The sequence below is a fragment of the Lepus europaeus genome, chromosome 1 (assembly GCF_033115175.1).
Source record: "Lepus europaeus isolate LE1 chromosome 1, mLepTim1.pri, whole genome shotgun sequence".
Taxonomy (NCBI): Eukaryota; Metazoa; Chordata; class Mammalia; order Lagomorpha; family Leporidae; genus Lepus; species Lepus europaeus.
Window position 1 is genome coordinate 95,794,988 of NC_084827.1, and position 22,543 is coordinate 95,817,530.

A 22,543-nucleotide genomic window follows, 5' to 3' on the forward strand; every position below is an offset into this window, starting at 1 on the left:
GGATTTGGAGTCCCATGACAAGTTTTTAAACTGTACATTAGATAAGTCCGTAGGAATATATGTGGAACTATACTGTTTTACAGTTACAAAATTCCTCCTCCCCCTCTTATTCCCACTGTTATTTTTTAATGAAAATTTCAATTGACTTTATACACATTTGATTAACTCTATGTTAATAGTTCAACATATAGTATGAAGGAAAACAAAAACAAAAAGAACAAACTGTTCCTTGATAGTCAATGGCAACTCAAGTCATCTCTTCTTGGAGTATCAATTTCACTTCTACAGATTTCGTTTTAGATGCTGTATTAGCTATCACAGATCAGGAAGAACATATGGTATTTGTCCCATTAGTACTAGCTTATTTCACTAAGTATGATGTTTTTCAGATTCATCCATTCTGTTACAAATGACTGGATTTCCTTTTTTTTTTTTTGTTTACTGCTGTGTTATATTCCTTAGAGTACATATCCCATAATTTATTTATCTAGTAGTCAGTTCATAAGCATTTAGGTTGATTTCATGTCTTAGCTATTGTGAATTGAGCTGCAATAAACATGGAGGTGCAGATAACCTTATGTTTTTTTATTTCATTTCCTTTGGGTAAATTCCCAGGAGTGGGATGGCTAGGTCATATGATAGGTCTACATTCAGATTTTTGAGAATTCTCCATACTGCATTCCATAGTGGACTTACCAGTTTACATTCCCACAAATAGTGGATTAGGGTACCTTTTTCCCCACATCCTCGCCAGCATCTGATGTTTGCTGAATTTCGTATGAAAGCCATTCTAACTGAGGTGTGGTGACACCTCATTCTGGTTTTGATGTGCATTTCCCTGACAGTTAGGGATCCTAAACATTTTTTCATGTGTCTGTTGTCCATTTGGATTTCCTCTTTTGAAAAATGTCTGTTTAAGTCCTTGGCTCAGCTCTTAAATGTGTTCTTTGTTTTGTTGTTGTAGAGTTTCTTATCTCTTTATATATTCCGCTTGCTAATCCTTTATCAGTTGCATAATTTGTGAATAATTTCTCCCATTCTGTCTGTGACTCTTCACTTTCCTGTTTATTTTGCAATACAGAAACTTTTCAATTTGATATAACCCCATATATTAATGTTGGCTTTGACTGCCTGTGCCACTTTGCCTGTGCTAAGGTCTTGCAGGGTTTCCCCAATGTTTTCTAATAATTTGATGGTGTCAGGTCATGGATTTAAATCTTAATCCATGTTTAGTGGATTTTTATATGAGGTGTAAGGTAAGGGTCTTTCTTCATACTTACGCATGTAGAGATCCAGTTTTTCCATTACCCTTTGTTGAAGAAACCATCCTTGCTCAAGGGAGATTGATTTTAGCTCCTTGGTCAAATATAAGTTGGTTGTAGATGTTTGGATTGATTTCTGGTGTTTCTATTCTGTTCCATTCCTCTATTCTTCTATTTCTGTACCAGTACCAGGCTGTTTTGGTTATAAACAGTGATTATAATAGCCCTGCAGTATATCTTGAGATCTGATATTGTGATATCTCTAGCTTTGTTTTTGTTGTATAAGGTTGCTTTAGATATTCGAGGTCCCCTTTGCTTCCATATGAATTTCACCATCATTTTTTTTCTAGATCTGAGAAGAAGATCTTTGGTATTTTGATTGTTATCATATTGAATCTGTAAGTTGCTTTTGGAAGAATGGACATTTTGATGATATTGATTCTTCCAATCCATGAACAAGGCAGATTTTTCCATTTTTTGGTATCTTCTTCTATTTCTTTATTTAAAGTTTTGTAATTCTCATCATTGAGATCTTTGACATCTTGGTTAAGTTTATTCCAATGTATTTGATTTTTTTTGAGCTTTGTGAACAGGGTTGGTCTTAGAAGTTCTTTCTCAGCTGTGACATTGTCTGTGTATATAAAGACTGTTGATTTTTGTGTATTGACTTTATATCCTGCTACTTTGCCAAACTCTCCTATCAGTTCCAAAAATATCTTATTGGAGTCTTTCGGATAGAATCATGTCATCTGCAAATAAGGATAGTTGGACTTCCTCCTTTCCAGTTTGAATACATTTGATTTCTTTTCTTGCCTAACAGCTCTGGCTAAAACTTCCAGGACTATTTTGAATAGCAGTGGTGAAAGCAGGCATTCCTGTCTGGTACTGGTTCACAGTGGGAATGCTTCCAACTTTTCCCCATTCAATAGGACATTGGCCATGGGTTTGTCACAAATTGCCTTGATAGTGTTGAGAAATGTTCCTTCTATAACCAATTTGCTTAGAGTTTTCAACATGAAAGGATGTTGTATTGTATCAGATGTTTTCTCTGGATCTATTGAGATAATCATGGTTTTTGTTCAGCAGTTTGTTAATATAATGGTCATATTGATTGATTTGTGAATGTTGAACCATTCCTGCATTCCAGGGATAAATCCCGCTTGGTCTGTGTGGATTATCTTTCTGATATGTTATTGGATTTGATTGACCATAATTTTGTTTAGGATTTTTTGCATCTATTTTCATTAGTGAAATTGGTCTATAATTCTTTTTATCTGTTGTGTCTTTTTTTAGGTTTAGGAATTAAAGCACTGCTGACTTCATTGAAAGCATTTGGAAGGATTCCCTCCCTTTCAATTGTTTTGAATAATTTGAGAAGAATTGAAAATATTCTTCTTTAAATGTCTGGTAGAATTCAACAGTGAAGCCCTCTGGTCTAGGGCTTTTCTTTCTGGGTAAGGCCTTTATTACTGATCCAATTTCCATCTTGTTTATGGGTCTATTTGGGTTTTCTATGTCTTCATGGGTCAATTTATGTAGGTTGTATGTGTCCAGGAATCTATCCATTTCTTCTTGGTTTCCCAGTTTGTTGGCATACAGCTCTTTGTAGTAATTTCTGATGATTCCTTACAATTTTGTGGTGTCTGTTGTTACATTTCCTTTTTCATTTCTAATTTTATTGATTTAGATCTTCTCTTTCCTTTTCTTGGTTATTTGGGCCAATGGTGTGTCACTTTTGTTTATTTTTTCAAAAAAACAGCTCTTTGTTTGCTGATGTTTTCCATTTTTTTCATTCATTTCTGTTGATTTTTTTTTCTCTAATTTTAATTATTTCTTTTCTCTTACTAATTTTAGTTTTGGTTTGCTGCTGTTTTCCTAGGTCCTTGAGATGCATTCATAGCTCATTTATTTGGTACCTTTCCAATTTTTTGATATAGGCACCAATTGCTATAAACTTTCCTCTTTACCTTGCTTTTGCTGTATCCCAGAAGTTTTTTTGTGGACAGTGAGAGAGACAGAGACAGAGAGAAAGGTCTTACTTTTGCCGTTGGTTCACCCCCCCAGTGGCCGTTGTGGCTGGCGTGCTGCAGCTGGCGCACTGCGCTGATCCGAAGCCAGAAGCCAGGTGCGTCTCCTGGTCTGCCATGCGGGTGAAGGGCCCAAGGACTTGGGCCATCCTCCACTGCACTCCCAGGCCATGGCAGAGAGCTGAACTGGAAGAGGAGCAACTGGGACAGAATCTGGCACCCCGACTAGGTTTGGTTTTGGTTTGCTGCTGTTTTTCTAGGTCCTTGAGATGCATTCATAGCTTATTTATTTGGTACCTTTCCAATTTTATGATATGGGCACCAATTGCTATAAACTTTCCTCTTTACCTTGATTTTGCTGTATCCCATAAGTTTTGATATGTTGTATTGTCATCTTCGTTTGTTTCCAGAAAGTTTTTGATTTTTCTTTTGATTTCTTCTATGACCCACTGTTCATTCCGAAGCATGTTGTACAGTCTTCATGTATTTGTGTATTTTCTCAAGATTCTTGAGTTGCTGATTTCTGGCTTCATTGTATTATGGTCTGAGAAGATGCAGGGTATGGTTTCAATTTCTTTGAATTTTCTGAGACTTGCTTTATGGCCTAGTATTTGGTCAATCCTAGAGAAAGTTCCAGGCACAGGTGAGAAGGTTTTAAGAATGTGTACTCTGTGACTCTAGGATGAATAGTTCTGTAGATATCTGTTAGGTCCATTTGTTCTATGGTGTAGATTAACTATGCTGTTTCCTTGCTGATTTTCTATTTGGTTGATCTTTCCATTGCTGAAATTGGAGTATTGAAGTCCCCCATTACTATTGTATTGGAGCCTATGTCTCCCTTTAGATCCCTTAACATTTCTTTTAAACAACTATGTGCTGTTAATTAGGTGCATATACGTTTAAAATAGTTATACCTTCCTGTTGTTTTGATCCCTTAATCATTACATAGTGTCCTTCTTTGTCTCTTTTAACAGTTTTTTGTTAAAGTCTATTTTTATGTTAAACTCTATTTTAGAATGGTTACAGCAGCTCTTTTTTGGTTTCTGTTAGTATTGAATATCTTTTTCCAACCTTTCACTTTCAGTCTGTGTGCATCTTTGTTGGTAAGATGTGTTTCTTGTAGACAGCACATAGATGAATTTTGATTTTTTAATCCATTCAGCCAGTCTGTGTCTTTTAACTGGAGAGTTGAGGCTATTTACATTCAAGGTGACTATTGATAAATAACAACTTTGCCTTGCCATTTTTCCAAAAATATTCCTATTTTTTACTTTGAATTTCCTTTGAACTTTCACTGGCAGATTTTCTTCCTTTACCTTCCTTCATATTGATGACAATGTTTATGTGTTTCTGTATGTAGCACATCTTTAAACATCTTTGGTAGGGTTGGATGTGTGGTGACAAATTCTTTCAATTTCTATTTGTTATGGAAGGTCTTTATTTCACCATCATTCATAAGTGAGAGCTTTGCAGGGTATAATATTTTAGGTTGACAGATTTTTTCTCTCTTGAGACTTGAAACATATCTCACCATTTTCTCCTAGCCTGTACGGTTTCTGATGAGAAGTCTACCATGTTTCTAATTAGAGATCCTCTGAAAGTAATCTGGCATTTCTCTTGTGCACATATGAGAATCTTTTCTTTATGTTTCACTGTGGTAAGTTTGACTATAATGTGCCATGGTGAAGATCTTTTCTGGTCATTTCTATTAGGAATTCTATGTTATTCCTGTACTTGAATGTCCTTTTCTTTCTCCAAACTAGGTAAGTTTTCTGTTATTATTTCACTATAAAGGCCTTCTAATCCTTTCTCTCTTTCCATGCCTTCAGAAACTCCTAGAACCCATGTGTTGGGTCATTTGATAGTATCCTGTAGATTCCCAACAGTGTGTTTTAGTTTTCTTAGTTCCTCTTCTTCTTTTTGATTTGATTGCATAATTTCCTGTGCTTTATCTTCTAAGTCAGATATTCTTTCTTCTGCTCCACTGATTTTATTGTTAAGGCTTTCCACTGCCTTTTTATTTGTTCTATTGAATTCTTCACTTCATTTTGATTTCTCTTTAATATCTAAATTTCATGGGAGGAATTTTCTTTCCTGTATAGATTTCAGCTGCTCATGCATTTGCTTCTGATTTCTTCTATGTAATCATATGTTCAATTTTTTGAATTTCATTTCTTGCATTTCTATCATCTTAACAATCTATTATTGAAGTGCTGCGTTTTTTGGAGGGCATCATGTTGTCTTCCTTATTCTTGTTTCTTGAACTGGTGCATTTATTTTTCAGAATTTGCAGAGACACTCATTGGTTTCTTTGTTTTTTCACTGTGTTGGCTTTTTTCTTTGTACTAAGCCTCTGTAGTTTAGTGGAATATCTGTTTTCAGTGAATATCTAAAGGTATGTAGTGTGTGTGGCCAGGGAGCTCTGTTTATGTCTACAGTGACACACCCAAGTTTGGTGTGGTAAATATCATCTTTTTTTATGTAAATCAGAAGGGAAGTTTATTTTGCTTAGCTGAGCTCCTCTCCTCAAAGGAGACCAGTGCCTGAGCACTAGCCCCAGTGGGTGTGATATTTGTCTGCTCTGCCCCAAGGACCACACAAAGGATCTGTGCAATCCTCAGTGTAAGTTCAGATTCCCCAGCAATGTCTGTCACCAGGTAACTAGGAAGCCCTGAGTGTGTGGAGTCTCCCACAGTGACTTCACAAAGTCTCAGCCACACCACACCACAAGTCCTCCCACACAGCCTCAGGTTTTTTCACAGTCCTGGCACTGATGCCTCCCATAGCCATGGGCTTCCAGCCCCTTGTTAGTCCTCCCCAACAGAGTCTGGAATCTCCAGTTGGCTGGTTGCTAGACACAGACATCTGCTGGCTAGCTGTTACACATGTCTAAAATGGTACCTGCTCCATTGGCTTTTATAGGATGTTGTTGTAAAGTGATCAGGGAGATAGAAGTGTGTCCCCCCCCCCCCCTTTTTTTTTTCTTCTCTAGTTTGGCAGGTATATTATCCCCATGCTGGGCTCCAAGCTGGATTCCTTCTAGGCACATCTTCCAGCTTTATTGCCAGTGGCTTGGGCTTCTGCCGTCTGGTCTCACCTCACTCTCCTTCGCTGTAGGTGTGTAGGTTCTCGTCTGCTGTGGTCCTGTGTTGTAGGTGTCCATGCCCTCCATGGAGGTCCACTGTGTCCCTCTAATTTGTGTAGTTTCCTCTGCCTTTTTTTCCCTAACTCTTCCCTGAGACCACTATCTCCACTTTTTTTAAGGTATCTTCTTGACTGGAACAGTAAGTTCCCTCACTACTCCACCATCTTGGAAGCTCCCTCCTCTGCTTTCAATCCAGCTTTCTGCTAATGTGCCTGGGAGGCAGTAGATTATGACACAAGTACTTGGACCCCCACCTCCATTATCAGGGATGCAAATGGAGTTCCTTGTTTCTGTCATTGGCCCAGCCTTGGCTTGACTGACCCAGTGGATGAAAGATTGATCAGTATTTGTCTTTCTCTGCCGTTCAAGTAGATGAAAAGAGATAAACACTTTAAAAAGTTGCTCTTAATTTTATTTATTTAGTTTATTTGTGAACATCACTAGTTAAGACTTACTATTTATCTAAATATGCTTGAATTGTACCCTTCTTGGCCTGTCTTGTCTAGACTCCATTTTGTTTATCCTTATAAATCCAGAATGATAACAGAAGCTAAATATCTTCATACTGTATTCCTGTTTTTTGTTGTTGTTGTTGTTGTTGTTGTTGTTTTTGTTTTTTTTTTTTGCAAAAGATCAGAAAATAGTGACAGAAGTAGCAGTCAAGAAGTCTCATTAACTTTGGTAAAACTTCTTCAGAGTAAAACAAGGGTATCAAATTTGATTATATGTGAAGACCCTCCTCAATGAAAATTTCTACTTTTAATTACTTTAATATTCATCAATCTACAAATCTTTCCAATTCCATAGTGTTTTATTATATTTTCCTATTATTTCAGTACATTTAATTCTTATTAAAATGCTATCTATAAAGATGTAAATACAGTGTCAAAGGAAATTACAGATCTTTACTTATAAAGCATAACAATATCTGAAAAATTTATCAACAGAATGTTTAAAAAAGATACAATATTTTGTATCATAAAAGATGAAAATTTTAGTCCAATTACAAAATTTTATGATGAAATGCTAAAATATCTGTAGACATATTAAATGGGCTTTTTGCTTTTAAAAATTATAGTTAAGGGAAATAAGCCACTCACTTGATTGACACTAAGTGCAAGTATATTATTTAAGTACTATATTAACTTTCTCTTAGATACCTTTAAGCTGCCTCTAATTTTTTCTCCTAATTTTCAGTGCATAGTGAGTGGCATAAGTGTAATTTTCTCATTGAAATTACAAAGCATCTTCCTCTCGATGTGCAAATGCACCTCAGTTTCTAACAGAAGAGTAAACATTTCTCTTCTTGAAGCTTTGGAGGCTACTGCAATTATAATGAAATGGGCAAAGTGACTTTTGTTTTAGCATGTATGTTTCTTTGGAGAGCTGTAATGAATGGTCTTTTCATTTTTCTGCTTCTTAACAGCAACCACATCCTTTCTGGGGTATAAATGCCATCTGAACTAGTGACTTATGTCCAGTCAGATAGCAAACGTAGGCTGAAATCTTGCAGTTAGTTTAATAAAAAACCAAATATTTTCACACAGATTAACAAGAAATTTATTGCAGCATGAGAACAGAGTATTATAATTCCAATATGTTTTTTAAATGCATTAAATAGTTCCCAGAGGACTGCCACCAAAAAAGTATTGGATATAATCATAAGTCCTATGATAAACATTAACAGTAAAACTAGAATTGTGGGGAAAATTCAATAACCTCATTTATACTGATCCAGTTAATTTTGGAACTGGATTGTGTCAACCACTGAACATTGCAAACCTCAGCATTCTTTAATGCAGCCAAGTATATTTGTACTGAGTATTTTGCTGTATGTGGAGATTTAGCAGCAGCTGGTGATTTGGTGCAGAAGTTTGTTCTTGTGCCGTATGTCTTGTGTAAATATTGACAAACAGAATTTGGAATAGATGATATTGAATTATATAGTTCCAATGACTAGTCTTGGGTAAATCACTTGGTTTTCCTCCATCTCCCCTTTCTCCCTGTAAAATAAATAGGATAATACTCTCTGACCTATATAGGTCATCCAGTTTGATTAGAGCCAGGAATCATTTCCTGGAATCTTCATGAAGGAAATTTCTTTTCATTCATAAAAAGGTGCTACTGTAGAACACAAGGATGAAACTATTGCCACTGTTAACAAACTACTCCAAAACTCAGTGACTAACACAATAATATCAATTATTTCTCACTCAACCATCCGCAGTTGGCTGGAGTTTAGTTTGGGATTGTGGGTTTAGCTCCAGCTAGAGGTTATGCTCAGGTCTTTCCACTTGTCTCTCCTTATACTTGGATAAATACCAATCCAAAACACTTTTTCTAAGGGAAAAGGTTGGCACACAAAAAGACAATCTCATTTGCACACACATAGTTTAGGCTGTTGATCCTGGAATAACTGCTCCCATTCCATTGTTAAAATAGGTCAGACAAACATCAGTGATGCCTGGGAAAGCCTTTCTCCTTGTGGGAGGAAATACTAGAGTCATACACCAAAGAGCATGAATATAGAGAGCAGGGAATAACTAAGAACAATGTTGTTACAGTCACAGCTAGATTTTCTCTTAGTACTATTTCTTTTCTACTTTTTAACCTTAGAATAGATTTAAAGTAGTAAGTGTCATAATATTTTCAATTTTATCTTGCAAAATGCCTACATTTATGTTCCTTATTGATCACTGTATCTTTCACTGTGATCAAATATTTAAATATATTTCAAAAGGTTTCTTTCCTACCTATAGTATCACTATGAAGATAGATCTTTAAAAATGAAAACTTAGGATAATGTTGCCTTGGAATTAAAATTATAGCAATAATATTTCAACCAGAGATAAATGCTTTTAATAATTTATGTTATCAAATGGATTCATTTATTATTTTCAATAAACCATGTGTATTTGTGCATGTGAATATGCCAGTGTGGAAATAAGACATATTTGATTATGTAACAAAATTGACCTTCACATCCCTGATCATATACTTTTTTAAAAGATTTATTTATTTATTTGAAAGGCAGAGTGAGAGAGAGAGATCTTCCATCTGTGGTTCACCCCAGTTGGCTGCGCCTATACAAAGCCAGGAGTCAGGAGCTTCTTCCGGGTCTTCCCACGAGGGTTCAGGGGCCCAAGGACTTGGACCATCTTCCACTGCTTTCCCAGGCCATAGCAAAGTTGGAAGTGGAGCAGCCAGGACTCAAACTGGTACCCATATGGGATGCCAGCACCGAAGGTGGTAGCTTTACCCACTGTGCCACAGCACCAGCCCCTGATCATATACTTTCAACTGAACCCCTTTCTTTGCTTTCTTCCCCATCATTTTTACATTTGTTATGTTTTGCTTTCCTTTAAGAATAAAATTGTTCCTTCCCAATATAACATACAAAAGAGAATGGATGCTAGAACCAAGGCTTCTAACAGTCATTACTTCACTTTGAATAAACTACCTAGACTTTATGAAACTTTTCCTTGTCCTTAAAGTAACAACCTAAATTGCAGAGTTTCTTAAAACTTTATTTATTTATTTGAAAAGCAGAGAGAGAGAGAGAGAGAGAGAGAGAGAACTTTTGTCTGGTTCACTCCACTCCACAAATGACTTCAGCCGCCAGGGCTAGGTCAGGCCCAAGTCAGTAGCCAGAAATTCAACCCATGTCTCCCACATGGATAGTAGGGAAGCAAATACCTGAACCATCATTTGTTGCTTCTTAGAGGCTGGATCAGAAGCATAGTAGCTGGGACTTGAATTGGGATATTGGTGTCTCAAGTGGCTTAACCAACTGTGCTACAAGACCAGCTCTGATTACAGAATTTTAAGAATTAATGTCTTGATTTCTAGAATTTTTTTCTTTGATCTAAGGTAAAAAGCTATATGGTTGGTCATCAATGTGGTACTGAAAAAAATCAATCTAACCTGCAAAGAATCTTCATCATGTTTGAAGTTGTCACCCAAAACCTCTCTCTGGAAAGATACATTTGGTTCATACTTGTTCATATAAAGTCCAGAATTCCGATGCCAATCTTCCTTTGAACAAGGATGCAGACATGTGGCCTCTGTTCTACCAACCAGATACAATAGCACGGTACCTCACCAGGTGCTAGTGCAGCTGAGTCTCTCTCCTGCTGTGCTGCTTGGCTTGAGGACAAGCTCACTGAAGAGCATAAATCTCAGAGAAGCCTGTCCTCCTCAAGCTTCTCTCCTGCCATCTTTCATTATGTCCAAATCTACTCCTAAAGTCATACTCCATCATGTTCTAGGGGTTTAATTACAAGCTTGAGAGAAGAACGTATATATCAGTAAACACCTGTATGTGCAAAGATGAGATCTGAAGGTGTGAGACCAGGCAGAAACACAATTTAGATGTAGCCAAGCTTATTGATCTAAATTTAGACTGGAGGACTCGTAGATTGAATGTATGAGCACAAGCAGGCAGGGGTTGTTATCACTACTTTTGATTAAACTGAAAATTGAACTTTACATGGACTGCCCTGGAAGATATTAAGATGCCAGAACATCAGAGAAAAAGGAATCCACAGACACAAACCCACAGAATGATTGGTTTCCTCCAACCAACTCCCTTCCCCAACTTCTCTCATAGAAGGAGCTCCAGTTCATTTTCATGACCAAACTGCTGACTTCTATATCCTGTATGAAGTCATCCTTTGGCCATCTTCATTTTGAAATTAAAAAGTAGCAATCTCTATTAGAAAAGAAGCTCCAAAGACAGTACAGAGAACCTTTTTAATAACCAATGCATGCTCTTTGTACAGAAAAAAACCTGGGCTGGCACTGTGGCATAGCAGGTAAAGCTTCTACCTGCAGTTCCATATGGGTACCAGTTTGAGTCCTTGCTGCTCCACTTACAATCCTGCTCTCTACTATGGCCTGGGAAAGCAGTAGAAAAGTGCCCAAGTCTTTGGGCTCCTGCATCCCCTTGGGAGACACTGAAGCTACTGGCTTCGGATGGGTCCAGCTCTGGCCATTGTGGCCATTTGGGGAGTGAACAAGTGAATGGAAGATCTCTCTCTCTCCCTCTCTGCCTCTCTGTAACTCTGCTTTCAAATAAATACATTTTTAAAAAAGAAAAAACATGGGCAATTACCAGACTATGGATCTCACATTTTTCATGAAAACTTCAAAGCAATATGGCTTCTTCCAGTCTTACCTGTATGTGTGCATGTGTTGTGATTGGATATAAAATTAACCTGCAGCATATTCTATATATTGTGCAATCTCAGTTATGTATTTCTGTATAAGCTTTATTTTATGAATATGTATCTCAATGTCTATTATGTCATTCAGTCTTCATTGGGTGAAATAATTATCTGCTCATCATATTTAAAATTGAAGACTGTAGTTTCAGTGTAAATCTGAGCTTTTCAGGATTCCTTTATTCTCCTCCAAAGTGTTGAGAATCCAAAGAACTTTTGTTTACACAGGTTTATCTATTTGTATTTATAAGTTGAACATTAAATTGAGAAGTTCTAAAACATGGAAGTGCAAAATACGTATTCCATCAGCTGTCACAGAGATGGTGTCATCACACCTAATACAGCCTCTGGATAATGTCATATACACTCAAAGATAATGGAAATTTTAATAGAAAATAGCGTATTGTGATAATTGTAAACACATCTTTTACCTTCTGGACCCCCTGAAAGACTCATTGAGCTCTGGAGTCTCCCGAAGCACACTTTGAGAACAACTGTTCTAAATCATTTTATCTTTTCTGATCCTTGATAAAATGATCATCTGTACTGTATTCCTTAATCAATAAAGAAGACAGAAGTGTATTTTGATTTCTCAATTAGATTATAATGCCCAGAGAACCTGTCTTTCTTAAAATGGCCCTTCTCTACTGGACAGCAGTGGGTGTGGACTTCTAACCATCCGGAAATCTTTGTTTTCTCTGTTGTGTAATTTTTTAATAATAATACTCATTTGTCAATAAAGCAATCACCACAGATATTTCAAATTATTTAGTAAATGAAAATGACACATTAATCAGTTCACCATTTTGTATCTTCTGGCTATTGTGAATTTGATTATTTTCAAGAATCAAGTGGTCTCAGTACAAATTTCCAAAAGCAATGGTATCATATGCTGCTAAGGATTACCATGCTAGTCTGTTTTTACTTTGAATTCATTTCCTTTAAAAATAAAAATCTTGGAAATCTTGGGTATTGAATTTGATATTGTTGAAAAAAACACAAAATCCATTTGTACTCTGAATAAAAAGATCTGCTTTTAAAACAATATTTCGTGCCATTTTTTTTTCCTGAGCTTTGTCACAGGAACTGTGTTGTTCAATTACTCAGCTCTAATCTCAGGCTTTCTAAACCATTTCCAGTTACTACTAAAGCCAAGTTTTTGAAGGAGTCATTTGTCAAAATTAGTAAGCTCAGGGTCCTGAAATAGATTCACAAAAATTGCTGTTATAATTTGGACTAAATCTTCAGTTTTATAACTGAAGATGTATGCATGGAGTTGTATTACTGGCCTTAAGTTAAAACTTGATGTCATCATAAGCAACTCTACATAGCTGAAGCTACAGCCTTCACTAGGAGACAATTGCAATAAAAGCTATCATATTTTGTTGCTGAATATGATGTGTTAGGAACTATGTTCTTTCCTTTGTTTGTTGCTATTGATATCCATGCAGCCCCTTTATGAAGTAGCTATTATAATTCTCATATCATATATACATGAATGGGAGTTCAAGGAAGCTGAGAGTCTTTCAAACATCAACTTTGTAAAAAGTGATAGAGATAGGATTTGAACCCAGATTTTTGGAAGTTAAAGCTGTATTGTCTGGCAAATGCCCTGATACAAAGAAGTTAAGAATTACAGTGATCAGAAGTCCACATGGTGGTAGCAAAGAAGCCCAAATTCCTAGTCATATGATGCAAAAAACTTTGTTTCTCACTCATGCTCTGTGTCTATCAGGAGTCAGCTGTGCGTTCTGCTCCATGTTTTCCTTAACCACAATGCAAACTAACAAGAGTCTCTCCCTGCATATCACTGGTTATTACATTAGGGAAGGAAACGTGGAGAATTGTGCACAAGCAGTTGAAGGCCACCTATATATATATACATATATATTTTTTTGAGAAAGCAGATTGAGCTTTGTCTTTTAACCTTTTTTTATTGATCTAAAGAGAAATCTTTCATAAGAAAGAGCTGGTACAATCACATATTTGAAAGGAGAAACACTAGATACTGCACTAGAGGGAAAGGGCAGGGTGAGTGTGCCAGCACTAGTGTGGGCCCCAATTCCATTTCCCATTCAAGTTTCTCCCAAACCACTTATAAACACCTTTAGCCATGGTCTGCCCTTTCATATAGCTGATCTACATGAGAAGACAATGAGAGGCCAAAGCAAAAACAAAAGGAAACAAAACACAACCTTCTCCAAAACAAAACCAGCCCCTAAATCCCTTCCACTAGAGAAGGCATGAGGTTGAAGCTTAGAGCACAGTGTCCTCTTTACAGAATGGACATAGAGACTCATTCACAGAGACTTAATAGGAATTCCGACTCTCAGGCTTTGTCACAAGCTCAACTCAGGGCCCTGGAGATGCAGTTACCATCTTGGAGCCACTGAACTGGAATGGAGAAACCAGTTCTCCTGGGCCTAGATCACAAGTGAGAGATGCAGTGTTGGCCCTGGTGGAGGGCATGGCTGGGAGACATGTCTGTCCCCAACCCTAGTCACTCCAGTCCCAGATGACCACCTTTGACACCCAAGGCTACTGCAGTGTGTGCTTTGTGTGTTCTCTAATAGCCTTGGGTGTCAAAGGCATTTCTAACAGAGCCTGTAGCTCAGGCTTGCTCAGCAAGAAGTGAAATTGGACAAAGTGTGAGAGGCATCATGTAACTACAGAACAAGGTGGGGATCAAAAAGCAGATAGAAGGGCTTTACCAGAACTGGCACTCACTGCTCCAGGGTGGAGGTGGGGCTGTACATCACATGCTCACTTCTGCCAGTCACAAGCGGCATCACTGACCATGCTGATGGAGGGTGGATGTATGCACTTTTCATTTGCAGTCAAATGGTAATGTGCAGCTTCAAGAATATGGGGCTTTGCTATTCTACTTTAGACTAAAAAGAGACAAAATTATCATCACAGTGGTCTTTTTGGAATTTTGAATTAAAAAAAAGCCTCCTCATTTATCAGTTCATTTGATACCACTAGAAATAAAGAATAAAATTGTTTTGAAGTTTATGGTTACTTTGTGAAGATAGACAATTACACCTGAAATTGTAATCTTCAAAGGCAACTAGTCATAAAATATCTCACAAAATCATGGAAAGTTGTTTTCACATCTCTAACCATTTTCAAAAAGGTTAAAACTGTACTTCAATTAGAAGTGTAATGTTTACATTATTTTATCATGGCAGTTATATAAATATGTCTGACATTCTTAGAAATGATGGCTTGCCTTTTGAAAGATGTGTCTGATTTACCAGTCCTTCAAAGAAGAGTAATCTCACTAAGATTTAATAAATTATTTTTAATGTATCCCTCCTCAGCTCTTAACTAACCTCACTCAAATAGGTCTCTGATCCTGCATCTAGGCTCTTATTAAAACTCAAGAGTCACTATGATGGGATAAGCATTTCATCTAAAAAAAGTAAAGAATCTTATTATATCCTTGGATTTGTAACTATGTTCATTTGTTTTGTTGTACTTGGAAAGAAAGTTATCAGCTGAAGTGAACAGATAGAGCACGGTGTTTGCATAGAAAACTTGGACATTTTGTTTGATGGCTATTAAAACATATTTCTCTTGCACTTGTAGAGGTAGCAGAAGACTGCTGCCCTAACAGATGGTTATTTATGAATGATTTCACATGTAAGGTTGATGTGCATTATAAGGAAATAGTCTTTTTAAAGTGTCACAAGAATACTTTCATAACTACCTCATCTACCATCTTTATTAAAGCAAATGTCAGGGGTGGATTTTTAAAAGGATTTTATTTATTTATTTGAGTGGTAGAGTTACAGAGAGCAGAAGAGGCAAAGAGAAAGATCTTCCATCCGCTGGTTCATTCCCAAATGGCAGCAAGGGCTGGAGCCAAGCTGATCCAAAGCTAGGATCCAGGAGCTTCTTCCAGGTCACCCACACGATTGCAGTGGCCCAAGCATTGGGCCATCTTCTACTGCTTTCCCAGGTCACAGCAGAGAGCTGGATTGGAAGAGGAACATCTGGAATACAAACCAGAGCCCATATGGGATACTGGTGCCTTAGGCAGAGGCTTAACCTACTATGCCACAGCGCCGGACCCTGGATTGGATTTTCAATATCTAATTACTGGAGTGGACCCTTGAGAATCTTCCTAGGCAGAGCCATCTACTCCCCAGAAGTCAAAACACATGTTGGTTTAACATTTTGTAAAGATTGTCTCACCCTGTCCCACAGGGAGTGTTGCATAAATGCATTCATTTTAGTCTTCTTCTAAAGGAATGGAGAAGTCCAACAAAATAAGCAAATATGCTATGGGAACCTACTGTCTAACAATATAAAAGCTACTACTTATTCCAATTTATAGATGAGTCACTCTAGGCATCCCAATGGCATGCTGACTGAGGCATATGGCAGATATGAAATGCAAATTTGCAGATCACATATTTGTGTGTATATTAAAGACTAATTGGTAAAATAATGTTCCTGAAACTGGCACAAGTACCACCGTCAAATACTTTCATCACTTAGGTAATAGATAAAATACATTCCGATGCTAAATTTGGTATGAGATGAATTTTTTTTCTTTTTTTTTTCTTTTTTGACAGGCAGAGTGGACAGTGAGAGAGAGAGACAGAGAGAAAGGTCTTCCTTTTGCCGTTGGTTCACCCTCCAATGGCCGCCCCGGTAGGCGCGCTGTGGCCAGCGCACCGCGCTGATCTGATGGTAGGAGCCAGGTGCTTATCCTGGTCTCCCATGGGGTGCAGGGCCCAAGGACTTGGGCCATCCTCCACTGCACTCCCTGGCCACAGCAATCCTGTCCCGGTATGAGATGAATTCTATCCTCATTCTGTCCACAGATGCAGAAAGATAGAGATCTTCCATCCAGTGTTTCATTTCTGAAAAGCCTGCAGCAGTCAGGGAGGGCAGGGCCAGGCTGAAGTGAAGAGCTGAAAACTCAATCAGAGTCTCACATATGAGTGGAAGGACCCAACTCTTAAGTCATCATTTGCTGCTTCCCAGGGTAGGCATTAGTATGAATCTGCAGTTGGGAATGGTACTCAAATCCAGGCACTCTGATAGATTTTAACCACTACACAAAACACTCTCCTCTCAAAGTAGGTTGTTTGATTATATAACTCAATAAAATACATCATATGCATGTATATGGATGTAATGACTATTTTATTTTAATGAGGTATTGTCATCTTCCAACTATTTTTACCACACACGTTCAAAAATTTCCCCACATTTGTTCATATTTGAGAAACAACCTTCTAATATGCACCTATAGGTTCTGCAAGCCCTGCTTCCCATTATTCTAAATTAAATGAATATAAAACAGCCATAGACCTATTTTTGTGAATCACTACAACCATTAATCTGAAACAATTTGCAACATTGTAATTAAGGGAGGACGAAAATGAGCAACGATCAAGTGCTAACTAAAAAGTATTTAATGCACCTTATTCAATCTTCCACAAGCCCTGCCAGTCTAAAGGAAACTAGGCAAAATGAAAATGGCAAAATCTAAATCCATGGGTCCCCATTCTTTGAGTCTGAAGGCCCATGTTATTTCGTGCTATTATTTACTCTGAATACAGGTCTTAGAAAAATAGTAATATCCCTTTATACTCAGTCTTTGCCTCTTTTTCATTCACTTAGAATGACTCTCAAGGAATCTCACTTGCCAGTGTTAGGGAATATTGCCATAAGCTCTTAATTGAGAGCTAATTAAAATGCCACTTGGACGTCCCACATTACTTTTTCTTCAGCTTGTCTGTGGTTATAAAATATACGACTGAAGTACTTTGTTTCTCAGTCTGTGTGCTTCTCCTGTACGGTGCTCTGAGGGCATCACTCTTAGTGAACTGTAAGCTTTCAGGGAACAGGAGATCTTGGATTTCACATTCATTTCAGCTCAAACTCCACTTGCTCAGCTCACACAGCTTGGTTAACACAGGATGTACACAGTTTTTTATTCGCACTGACCTATAAGGGCTAACTATAATCAAGGGTATTTTTGTGTACCTACTAAGTGTTAATTGCTACCTGTGGCTTTGGCAGTAATTGGATCTGGGAATGAAGTGTAGAAAAAAAAAAAAAACTATCTTTAGAAATATGCGTGGTCTCGGAGCCAGTGGCTGATTGCTTCACAGCGCTGCAATCTCCGTAGCTCCCGGGGGTTCTGGCTGGCTTTCACCCTTCCAGAGTGTGTCAGCAGCGCTCTCAACTGTGACTGGTGTACTGCCTTTTAACAGCTTTAAATGGTAGATGCTAATGGCTTTGCAGCCTCACAGTTCTCCCGGCAAGTTTTGGTCCTCGTATTACTCTAAACACATGCACTTTGAAAACATACATAAATTAAGACTATAATTCCATCTCTAGTCTTTGGCATGTGTTACTTATCAACTTTTCACAAAGCAAATGGCTGACGTAAAGCATTCCCACAGACTTGAGCCAGTATTCCTCCCTCTGCTTCCCTGGACTTTCCTTTTTTAATCTATCCCTTGCTCTAACCTTACCTTACATTAACATCCTGATTCTTAAATTTACTTTTAGTTTTGGTTTACTTGCTAGTTTCTCTCTCTCTCTCTCTCTCTCTCTCTGTGTGTGTGTGTGTGTGTGTGTCTTGGCATGGCAAGTACCACAAAAGTAGTCACAATTTCAAGTTGATCTTTTTCATTTTCAGTACATACAGGCAAGAAAGAATTATTTTCTAGGAAAAGTACTTTTGGTATCTTGAGTCTTCCTTTAGTTTTTAGATATATTTTCACTATTTTTGTAATATTAAAAGGGTAGTGATAAGTGTTTCGTTAGTAACAAATGTTTGAGAATTGAAAAGAGTTGGAGGAGATACAAGAAAATGCTTGCTGGTTGAGTATTAGTTGACTTCGTCACTTTTTCACCAGCAGCAAGGCCTATAACCATCGTGAAAAGGAGTGAATGACAACCTGAAAGTTAAATGAGATGAAAGTTATTGTATGGAGGAACTGTGGTCTCATTGAACATCTCTGATCCCCTAAAACTTACTCAGTGGAGAAACTATAGCTCCCAGGTGGCCAAAGCAATCAACGATGACCTTTATTGTAAACTTCAGAAATAATGTCTGGGGATAAAGCACTCACCATAGCAATTAAGACGACTGTATTCCATGTATCTGGACTGAATCCCCTCTCTGGCTCCTGCTTCCACCTAGCTGTTTATGCAGATTCTGGGAAGCAGCAGTAGTTGGATTCCTACTGCCTGTGTTGGAGACCTGGATGGAACTCATGGTCAGCTCCAGGCTTTATACCTTGGCTTCTGCGGGAGTTCTCCTCTCCTCATCTCTCCTCTCCTTCACTCTCCCTTTCTCTCCCTTGTCAAAACAGATGAAAATTTGAAAACAGGAATAAGTAATGCTTTTTGTTAAACATTTATGAGTAGGACATATTCTGAACAGTACACAGCTCAGATTAAAATTTATGGGCATGTTGCGGCATTACAGGGCATTGCCTCTCTACTAAAGGCTGAAGTTGTATGAGGGGATCTTAAAAATATCGATAGAAAATATGTAGTATGAAACATCTATGCATGGTTTGAAAATAAACATTTGCACCAAAATAAATATATTTTAATTCCATGTTCACAAACTTTTTGAAACACTTTTGTTATAATGGCTCTGCGTTCATGACTCATTCCCGTGACTGCCAGAGACCTGTCAATGGTTCACTAATCATTTACTGAGGTTTGAATACTATCCCACTTAGCATTGGAAGATAATTTTTTATGTCTAACAAAAAGACTGAGTAGTAATGTTACTGTTAGCCCCACAGAAAGTGAGCTAAAGAATACACAGCTTCAAGTTTTTCTATTCCTAAACCAACCAAATGGGAAAACCTCCTACTCAAAACATGTAACAGAAGGGAAATATTTTCATGTTCTTCATTTAGAGACTCTTCCTTTCAACATAAATCCTGAGTCCTGATAAAACTACTGACTCCAAATAATGTGCTCTGAACCACACCCTTGTCATTTCACCTACAGCAGTGAAGGTTAAGAAATAAAGGTGTTTGAAGAAATAAATAAATAAGAAACAAAGGTGACAGTGCTGGTGGCACTTGGGAAGCATTGTAGCTTCCCTGTCTGGGTTGCAGTGTTTATTCCCCTGACATAAGAGCATTCCCTGATGAACCTCTCAAAATAACAAACATTCTGCTTTGCCTTCTGCCCTTCTGTTGTCTGTGCATTTGTTTCTAATTGCTGGCAATGTTGCCACTTGTGGAAAATAAAAGCACATATTAACAAGTTCCACTTCCATTCTGCAGGGATTCCATTCCACTTCAGTATTCTTTTAGAGAATAAATGAAACAGACTTCCTGCTATTTTTTTTTTTAGTAGAGAATTAAACATCTATTGAAACAACAATTTCTAAGCTCTTCCAAGATACTAATTTGTGTATTTTCAGGTAAGATACTTTTTCAGGTATCACTCCTAATTTGTTTGAGCCTTTTTTTTTTTCTTTATTGGGGAAAAAAAAAAACCTTGAGCATCATGTTATACAGAAGGTGAACACAATTTGTGTTATTTCAGTATTATTGTTTCTATAAAAGAATGCAAATTGAGTTCTTCAATTTAATATTTACAGTTGATTTTAAAACTTCCACACAGATTTCAATCCTTCCGTATTGCTGGTAACTTTCATAGGAAAAAAAGGAAGAAGCACAAATGTTTAATATTTCAATAACATACTGAATTTTTAAAGACCATGGCTTTTGTAACTAATCTAATAACTGCTTGGTAACAGACTTATTTGAGTAAGAATTGAAAAGAATATATAACAACTAGCAAGAACTCTATTAGGTATGCAATCAAAACTTTCTCAGCATTTAGTTTTTGGCCATCAGTTATTTGTAGCTAGATTTATTTCCTGAGTTCTTAAATCTAATAGAGATAAGAAATTAAAATACTTAAAACTTGGTGTTTTACTCAAAGCCACAGAAAATCTGTAAACTATTTCTTTTAGCATTGCTCTGGAATAATCACAACATTCTTAGAATACTACTCACTTCTCCTTTCCCATTACTCATGTCAGTAATATAGCTTGCTATTAAAGAGCTGTAACCCAGAAGACTACAGCACTCCTCTGTGGGTCCAGAAGAGAAACGAAGCTATAGCTCAGAAGACGGCAGTGCTCAATGAACCTGGCACATAGCTGTCACACTGAGAGCTGCATCAGGAAGAGCTGTAACACAGGAGTTCTGCTGCTTCTGAACAATCCAGTGAGCAGTAATCTACCACATCTCTTGGGGACAAGACATAGACCCCAGTGACAGGAGCAGCAGACTCCTCCTGCTGCTACTCCTACAACACCAACACCAGCACTCCTGTAACATTGACGGTTCAAGTATTTGGGTACCTGTCACCATTGTGGGAGATCTATGTTGAATTATGGACCCTTGGTTTTTAAGGGCTGGCCTGGCTACTGCAAACATTTGGGGAGTGAATCAACTATTGAAGATTCTCTCTCTCTCTCTCTCTCTCTCTCTCTCTCTCTCTCTCTCCATTTCTTCTCTATCTTCTCTATCTCTATCTCATCTATCTCTCTCTGTCTATCTGCCTCTTAAATAAAATGAAAATAAACTAAAAAGAAAGAAACTAGGAGGCCAGAGAAGTGAAGCAGGTTGTTTACCATCAAATGCAAGTAATAGGTTAAGGTTGATCAAAAGCCAGCATTGTGGTACAGTGAGTTAAGGCACTGCTTCCAGTGATGCTAGTTTCCTGCTATTGTGCTGAGAAGACAATAGAAGATGTTCCAAGTACTTTGGTCCCTGCCACACATATGGGAAACTAGGATGGAGATCCTGGCTCCTGGCTTTCACCTGGCCAAGACCTTGCTCTTGAGGGCATAGGTAACTGAACACACAGATAGAAGGATAGAAGGAAGATCTCTGTCTCTCTTTCTCTGCCCCTCTTTCTTTCTTTCTTTTTTTTTTTTTTTTTTGACAGGCAGAGTGGCGGTGAGAGAGAGAAACAGGGAGAAAGGTCTTCCTTTACCTTTGGTTCACCTTCCAATGCCCGCTGCAGCCGGTGCACTGCACTGATCCGAAGCCAGGAGCCAGGTGCTTCTCCTGGCCTCCTATGCAGGTGCAGGGCCCATCCTCCACTGCACTCCTGGGCCACAGCAGAGAGCTGGCTTGGAAGAGGGTCAACCTGGACAGAATCCGGCGTCCCGACCGACCGGGACTGGAACCCTGTGTGCCGGCGCCTCAGGCAGAGGATTAGCCTATTGAGCCACAGTGCTGGCCTCCCTCTGTCTTTCAAATGAACATATAAATAATTTTGTTAAGCTAAGTCACAAAGTACGGTAATGAAATTTTTCTTAGGTGTCCTTCAATGTTTCCTTTTAAACACCTTCCTACTGGTCATACTAAAAGATATTATGTAATTCTAAATATTTTCTTTTACAAGTTATTGTTTAAAAGTTGAGAAGCCTTTCAGATTTTGTTGCCCATAAAAGTAGTGTAGTTGATATTTGCATCTGATAGACATTGTAGGTGGCCTTCCAATCATATTCCATAGCCTTGTTCATATCCTTTTCAGTCTATGACATGACATGAAGAGATTGAATGATTTATTAAGAATGGACCATAAAAATTCATCAATTATGGACTTATTTCAACCCTCACCTGTTGTGAGAAGTTATAGTCTTCTTAACTTGTCTGAACCCTAGCTTTCTCATCCATATTTTACAGGTTTTCCTATTCTGTTGACCTTACAGTGTTGTAAGGGTCAGTATTAGAACACACTATGAAAACCAGAAGGCATTATTTAGACATAATACACTGCTACTGAATGGAGCAGCATGTAGGGCTTCTACACACATCTGATGTTTATCTACTGCTGTCGCATCAAGCTCTGCGATTCTACCTG